At 39.8% G+C, this 7074-nt stretch overlaps 1 pseudogene across 1 annotated transcript; it reads left to right on the top strand.

The window, feature by feature from the left end:
- The first annotated feature begins 5810 nt into the window (after nucleotides 1-5810).
- Nucleotides 5811-6657, top strand: LOC311607172 (jupiter microtubule associated homolog 1-like; annotated as a pseudogene). The gene has a single exon. The product of its transcript is annotated as a jupiter microtubule associated homolog 1-like (transcript).
- The last annotated feature ends 417 nt before the right edge of the window (nucleotides 6658-7074 follow it).

Genomic DNA, 7074 nt, shown 5'->3' with positions numbered 1-7074 from the left:
GATATAAGATAGGTCTACAGAAAATTCCACCACAGAAAGTACAAGTCAGGAGAGATTAATTACAAACTCTTAATGATTTTCTAAAATTGCTGGGAGATATTAGCTGGCTACGGCTGATAATTAGATTAACTACTCGAGAGCTAAGTAATTTATTTCAAATCTTACAAGGTGATAAGGACTTAAATAGTCTGAGAGTGCAGCTGAAAGAGAATTAGCTCTTGTAGAAAAAAAATTACAGGATACACATGTAGATCACTTGTATTCAAAGCTGGATTGTATTTTAATTATTTTGCTTTCTCATTTTCCCATAGTAATTCTTATGTAGAGAGAAGATAACATCTTTGAATGAAAAATTTTTAAGCAAACAAACAGAGTAAAAAAAAAAAGACCTATGTAGAAAAGTTTTTCTGAATTGATTCTGAAAGGAAAAATGAGATTGTCAATGAGCAGGAATAGAGCCAGCAGAAACTGTGGTACCTTTTACTAATGCTAAAATTGCCTCATTATTGGCAGAAAATGAACATTGGCAAAGAGTTTGCACTAATGTTTTGTGAGAAATTACCAACTAATATCCCTAAAGCAAGAGATTTCAGTTTATAAAAAGAACTAATTGGATTCCCCCTTTTACAGTAAAAGGCATACTGATTTCTGGAGTGCCTACATTCTATACTGATACAAGTAAATCAGAAAAGGCAAATTGAAAGTAGGAAAAATAAGTCAAGTGTCTCAGAATCCTTATTATTCAGCTAAAAAAATCAGAGGTATGTTACTCTTATGGTATTATTAGATTTTCCTGAATATCTTAATATAGGTAATGACTGGCAAGATGCAAAGAGTTGTTTTGCACATTGAAACTGCTGAACTTATTCCAGACATTTAAGAATTAACGTTGCGATTTATTAAAATACAACAAGTAATCAGAAGTAGAAACCATCAATTGTACGTAACACATATCAGATCCCATGTGGCTCTACAAGGAAACCTAGCACAAGGTAATGATGAAATTGATAGTTATTAATGGGAAATGTGCAAGAAGCCTCAAAATTTCAAAGAAACACCATGTTAAAAGCAAAGGCTTGAGGAAAGATTTTTATATCACTTGGCAACAAGCCAAGGAAATAATATGGGAATGTTAAACTTGTTCTTTGTGTAACCAAACTCCATTACCTGCAGGAAGTAACCCAAAGGTACTCAAAGAGATAACATTTGGCAAATGGAAGTGTATGTACCATACCATAGATGCATATTCATGATCTCAGTGGACAATTGCTCTACGTTCTGAAAGGGCTGATTCTGGCATTACACATTTATTAGAAGTTATAGTTATTATGGGGATACCTGTACAAACTGAGACTGACAATGTTCCAGCATATGTCTCTAGTAAAATGAACCAGGTTTTTTGTTTGTTTTTGTTTTTTTGCATATTACAACCTAAAGCATGTTGCAGGTATACCACAGAATCCTACAGGAAAAGCAGTTATAGAAAGATCTAATCATACTTTAAAAGATAAGCTTACTAAATAGAAAGGGGTAATAATGATCCCTAGAATTAGATTATACAGTGCTTTATTAATTTAAAATTTTTAAATGCTAATGTGAGAGGAACAACAGCTATGGAAAGACATTGGATAAGAGAATAAATTGCTGAATTAAACCAGCTTGTGTATTTTAAAGATGTGTTGACCTCAGAATGGAAACTGGGATATGTGTTATGTTGAGGAAGTGGGTTTGTCTTTTTTTCCCCCACAGGAGATGAAAAGCTGTGGATATCATTAAAATTGATAAAGATTAGATTTGAATAGGAGAGATCTCCTGAATAAGAAGAGGTGACAGCTTGGTCATTGAATTCAAACTAACTTACAAAGACTAACAAATGCCTTTCATTTGATCAATCATGGAAAAAAAATAATATTGTGGAATGATGATTTACCAAAAGCACACTTGCCTTACTGGCATGAAATGAAAAATTGGTTTTCTTTTTTTTCTTTTTAAAAATTTTTATTTAAGTAATTTGTTCAGCTTACATCTCATTTGTTATCCCCTCACTTGTATCTTCCCATTCCCCCTCCCTCTTCCTTTCATCCTATTCTCCTCCCCTAAGTCTGTAACAGAAGGGGACATCGTCCCCCACTATAAGATCACAGCCTATCAGTTCTCTTCCTGATAGCCTGATTACTCTTCCTCTGAGTGTCACCAGATCTCCCCACCAAGGGGAAGTGGTCAAATAGGGGGCACCAGAGTTCATATCCAAGTCAGTGCCTGTTCTACACACAATTGTGGAGAATGTGGTGTCCATTGGCTAGATAGGATAGGGGTTCAAAGTTTACTGCATGTATTGACCTTGGCTGGTGCCCTAGTTTGAGCAGGCTCCCTGGGCCTAGATCTGCCCATCATAATGTTCTTCTTGTAGCTTTCTGGGACCCTCTGGATCCTTCTGTTTCCCCATTCTTCCTTAACTCTCTCACCTAGCATCACAATAGGAAGTCCTAGTATCTATCCAGTCTCCTGTTAAGTGAATACATTCAGGGGACATCTCTGTTGGGCTAGTATCAAATTATAAGTGAGTATATGCCATGTGTATCTTTCTGGGTCTGGGTTAACTCACTTGGGATGATCATCTCTAGTTCCATCCGTTTGTCCACAAATTTCGGGATTTCCTTCTTTTTAATAGCTGAGTAGTATTCCATAGTGTAAATGTACCACTGTTTTTTTAAAAATCCATTTTGGCTATTACAAATAAGGCTGCTATAAACATGGTTGGGCATATGTCCTTGTGTGGTGGAGAATCTTTTGGGTATCTTCTAAAGATTGGAATAGCTGGGTCTTGAGGAAGCCCTATTCCCAGTTTTCTGAGAAAGTGCCAGATTGATTTCCAAAGTGGTTGTACAAGTTTGCACTCCCACCAGCAATGGAGTGTTCCCCTTTCTCCACATCCTCGCCAGCATGTGCTGTCATTTGAGTTTTTGATCTTAGCCATTCTGATGGGTGTAAGATGAACTCTCAGAGTTGTTTTGATTTGCCTTTCTCTGATGACTAAGGATATTGAGCCTTTCTTTAGCTGTTTTTCAGCCATTCGTCATTCCTATGTTGAGAATTCTGTTTAGTTTTGAGCCCCATTTATTAATTGAGTTATTTGGTTTGGTGGTGTTTAATTTCTTGAGTTCATTATATATTTTGGATATTAGGTCTTTGCCAGATGTAGGGTTGGTGAATATCTTTTCCCAGTCAGTAGACTGTCACCTTGTTCTATCAACAGTGTCTTCTGCCTTATAGAAGCTTCTCAGCCTCACAAGGTCCCATTTATTAATTGTTTACTTTAGAGCCTGGGCTGTTGGAGTTATGTTCAGGAAGTTGTCTCCTGTCCTAATGAGTTCGAGGTTCTTCCTCACTTTTTCTTCTAACCAATTTAGTGTCTCTGGTTTTATGTTGAGGTCTTTAATCCACTTAGACCTGAACTTTGTGCATGGCAATATATATGGATCTACTTTCATCTTTTTATATGTAGACATTGAGTTAGACCAGCACCATTTGTTGAAGATGCTATCCTTTTTCCATTGAATAGATTTAGCTTCTTTGTCAAAAATCAAGTGTCCATATGTGGGTGGATTTATTTCTGGGTCTTCGATTCTATTCCATTGGTCAACTAGCCTATTTCTATGCCAGTACCATGCTGTCTTAATTACTGTTGCTCTATAGTACAGCTTGAGATCACATATGGAGATTCCTCTGGAGGTTCTTTTATTGTACAGGATTGGAAAAAAATGGGTTTTCTTAAACCATGTGTCTTAATTTCATGTTAGAATCTTAGATTGCCACTTGGTTCATGCCATTGTGAACATCAACTTTTGAGTTGTCTTCTTAAATAAAAAGGATTTTGTTTTGGGTTTGGTATTAAAAGTACAGATAAGAAATTTAAAATGTTTTAAGTAAATTCAAAGGGTTACTACTGTCCAAATTTGCTTTCTAAATGTCTAAGAGTTGGGGTGATTTGGAGTTAAGATAAAATATTTGAGTAGGATGGTGGTAGCCCAGGCTTTTGATCACATCAGAGACCCACACACCGAGGTTAGTTGCTTTCTAAATTCTAGAGTTACAATGAAGAAGGTGGTAGTGGGACACACCTTAATACTACGCATCAGGGACAAAAACTCAGATACAGCTTCTAATTGTTTGCACACTAGAGAAATCACATACCATTTATTTTTATTTCTTTCCTTTTTATCCCCACATATCATTTTTTACAAATTATTATAAAAACCTTCTACAGGGCCACTAGAAAGGCAGCTAATTTCCAGTGAGATCAGGAATAATGAGCAGCTCTTGTAAGTGCCGGTAAGTCCATCTCTGTGCACACAATCCTGAACCAGATGATACCTTAGTTATGTAAATCATAGTTATTGATGAATTGGCAACTGGGGACTCTTCATAAAGCAAAAAGGAGTCCACCAACATTTGTCTGTTGGTTTCTATTGCAATCTCTTCCTATATAAGGAAAATGAATATTCTCTCTTTGAGAAACAAATCTGGGCATTTTACGAGGCACGGAGAACCTTATACTCAGTCATTTCCAACCATCCGGTGGTCATAAGGGCTCCACTTACAATGATGAATTGGATCTCTTTGAAGACTTAGCCATGGAAGGAAAAGGCATTACAGTGGAACTGGTACCTATCTGAATTGCTTCCTGACCAGGATGTGGTAGCAAAGGGATTTGTGCCTTCCCACACTGAAGAAATAGCTCAGTTGCCTATAATCTCAGATATAGCTATTTTTTTTTCATGCCTGATCAAATGAAAATTCCCACCCTTCCCCCAAAAGAGGCCCCTATTGAACTGTGGGGACCCACTGAATGGCCACAACATCTGGATAATGCATAGTTTGCTGGTGATTCTTCAACCACTGATGGAACCAGAGCTAATGGAGAATGCTAGCCAATACACTGGGGGGTTGGAACGGCCAGTTCTGAAGAAGGAACCACAAAACCAGTGCAGCACACTGCCTATCAGACGAACAGCTAGGAAAGAAAAGGAAAGCCCCTATCTTCTCCAATCCATGGTGCATGTGCAGTGGTATAGCTATACGGCTATCACAATGGAAGCCCACTAACTTAGACAAATAGCAAAGATATCTGGTCATGGGAGGCAATGATGGAAATTATAAAACGTAGCAGAACTTAGGAAAGGCATCAAATTTTATGTAGCTCACCCAGGCAGGACAAGTGAACATCTGAAAACAATGAAATAGTGGGACAAATTGGCATCATGTGTAATTAAGACTAGAATATTAAATTTTTTTTCAGGGAAGAAATTAGGAATAAATGAGCAATAATGATAAAACTTGAACTTTTACCCTTAACACTAAAAAAAAAAAAAAAAGGGGGGGGGGAATGGAGAACCTAATTAAACCAAGTGGCCCTAGGAGAATCATTATTTAAGGAGTCCATAGCCAGGTGATGGTTCACACCTTTAATCTCAGCACTTGGGAGGCAGAGGCAGGCACATGAGAATTACAGTAATTTAAAATTAAAAGCTGATTGTAAATGGCAGGCTGAAATTCAAAGTGAATGTTTTATCATGATCTAAAAATGAATACACTTAAATCTTGAGTTTATATATGAAGAGAAAGGGAATATATACTTATCCACACATAGTAAGGTACATTTAATATCAGAATTTCAAAAAAAATTTTTTTTAAAGTTTCAGTGGAAATATAATACTTTTCCTGTTGTCAAAAAAAATTTTGCCAGCGGCAGAGGCTCGTAGAACGTGGAGCTGTCTGCGCCGGGTTGGTCCCAGTCCCTCGGCGTCCTCTTGGCGCCAGTCTACCTTGCCCCTTGGCTCCATGACCACTACTACCACCTTCAAGCGTGTGGACCCCAAGAGCAGGAACAGCTCCCGGGTTTTGAGGCCTCCAGGTAGCAAGTCCAATTTTCATTAGGCTTTGATGAGCCAACAGAACAGCCTGTGAGGAAGAAAAAGATGGCCTCTAGCATCTTTGGGACACCTGAAGAAAGTCCCTCATCCTGGGTCAAGTCAGCAGGTGGTGGTGCCAAGTCTAGTGGTGGCAGGGAAGACTCGGATTCACCTGGAACACAGAGAATCCTCTGAAGCAAGCTCTAGAGACTTAGACCTCAAGGGAGAAGGTAATATGCATGAAAATGCGGACACAGATTTCCAAGCCAACCTGGGGCAGATGGAAGAGAAGCCGGTGCCCGCTGAGCCTGTGCCCACCCCAGTGGCCCCAGAGACATCCAGGAGAAACCCCTCTGGTGGCAAATCCAGCCTGGTCTTGGGTTAGCTCCTTCTGTTGGAACTCTGTCCTTCTGTTTGTTTTTCCATGCTTGTGAACTGCACAACGTGAGCCTGATTGTACCTCTTTTGGATTTGTTTCATTAAAAGAGAAGCACTTTATGTACTGCTGCCTATTTTATTTTCCTTCTTCCTCCTTCCCTGCTTTCTCTGTTCCTTTTTCTTCTGTCTGACTCCTGGGTCTGTGGGCCATGGCATGAGTGTTTTCTAGTAGTAGACTGGAGTAGTAGACTGCTTCTAAGAGCAAATGATCTGGTTCCTGATGTGTTAGAGATTCTTTTGTACTAGGATCCTGATGCTGTACTTGGCTTCCTGTGATGGGACAGACAGCAGCCATGGGCACTGGCCCGCAGCCTTACACCAACTGTCTGAGGTCATCGCTCTACTTTCCTTGGTGTCGTGCCATCACGACAGGAAGGTGCTGTCCTGTGCCTCAAGGAATGATGAAAGCAGCTGTACCTCACACCCTGCTGCCCGTAAAGCAGAGGAGCTGCCGTTTGTACCCTGAGGATGCCAGGGCCCACTGCGACTGGCCGGCTGCTGGGCAGAGCCACCTGGGCACACAGGATGGCTTCAGGTGTCCAACCAAGCTGCCCTGGAATTGCAAGGTGAAGCTCATAAGGGAGGCAATCCCGGAGTGGGGCTGTCGGTGCGAGTCCCACAGGGACATCCTAACCTAACAACTCAACAACTCCATGTGTGCTGCCTGCATGACGCGGGTGCTTGACCATGAAGAAAGTCTCATCCGTGAGACTTGTACTTTTCA

Source organism: Acomys minous (assembly GCF_964271855.1).
Source record: "Acomys minous genome assembly, chromosome: 10".
In the NCBI taxonomy this organism is placed as follows: Eukaryota; Metazoa; Chordata; class Mammalia; order Rodentia; family Muridae; genus Acomys; species Acomys minous.
The sequence above is the reverse complement of the archived record's forward strand: the minus strand, read 5'-3'. Positions and strand labels throughout refer to the sequence as shown.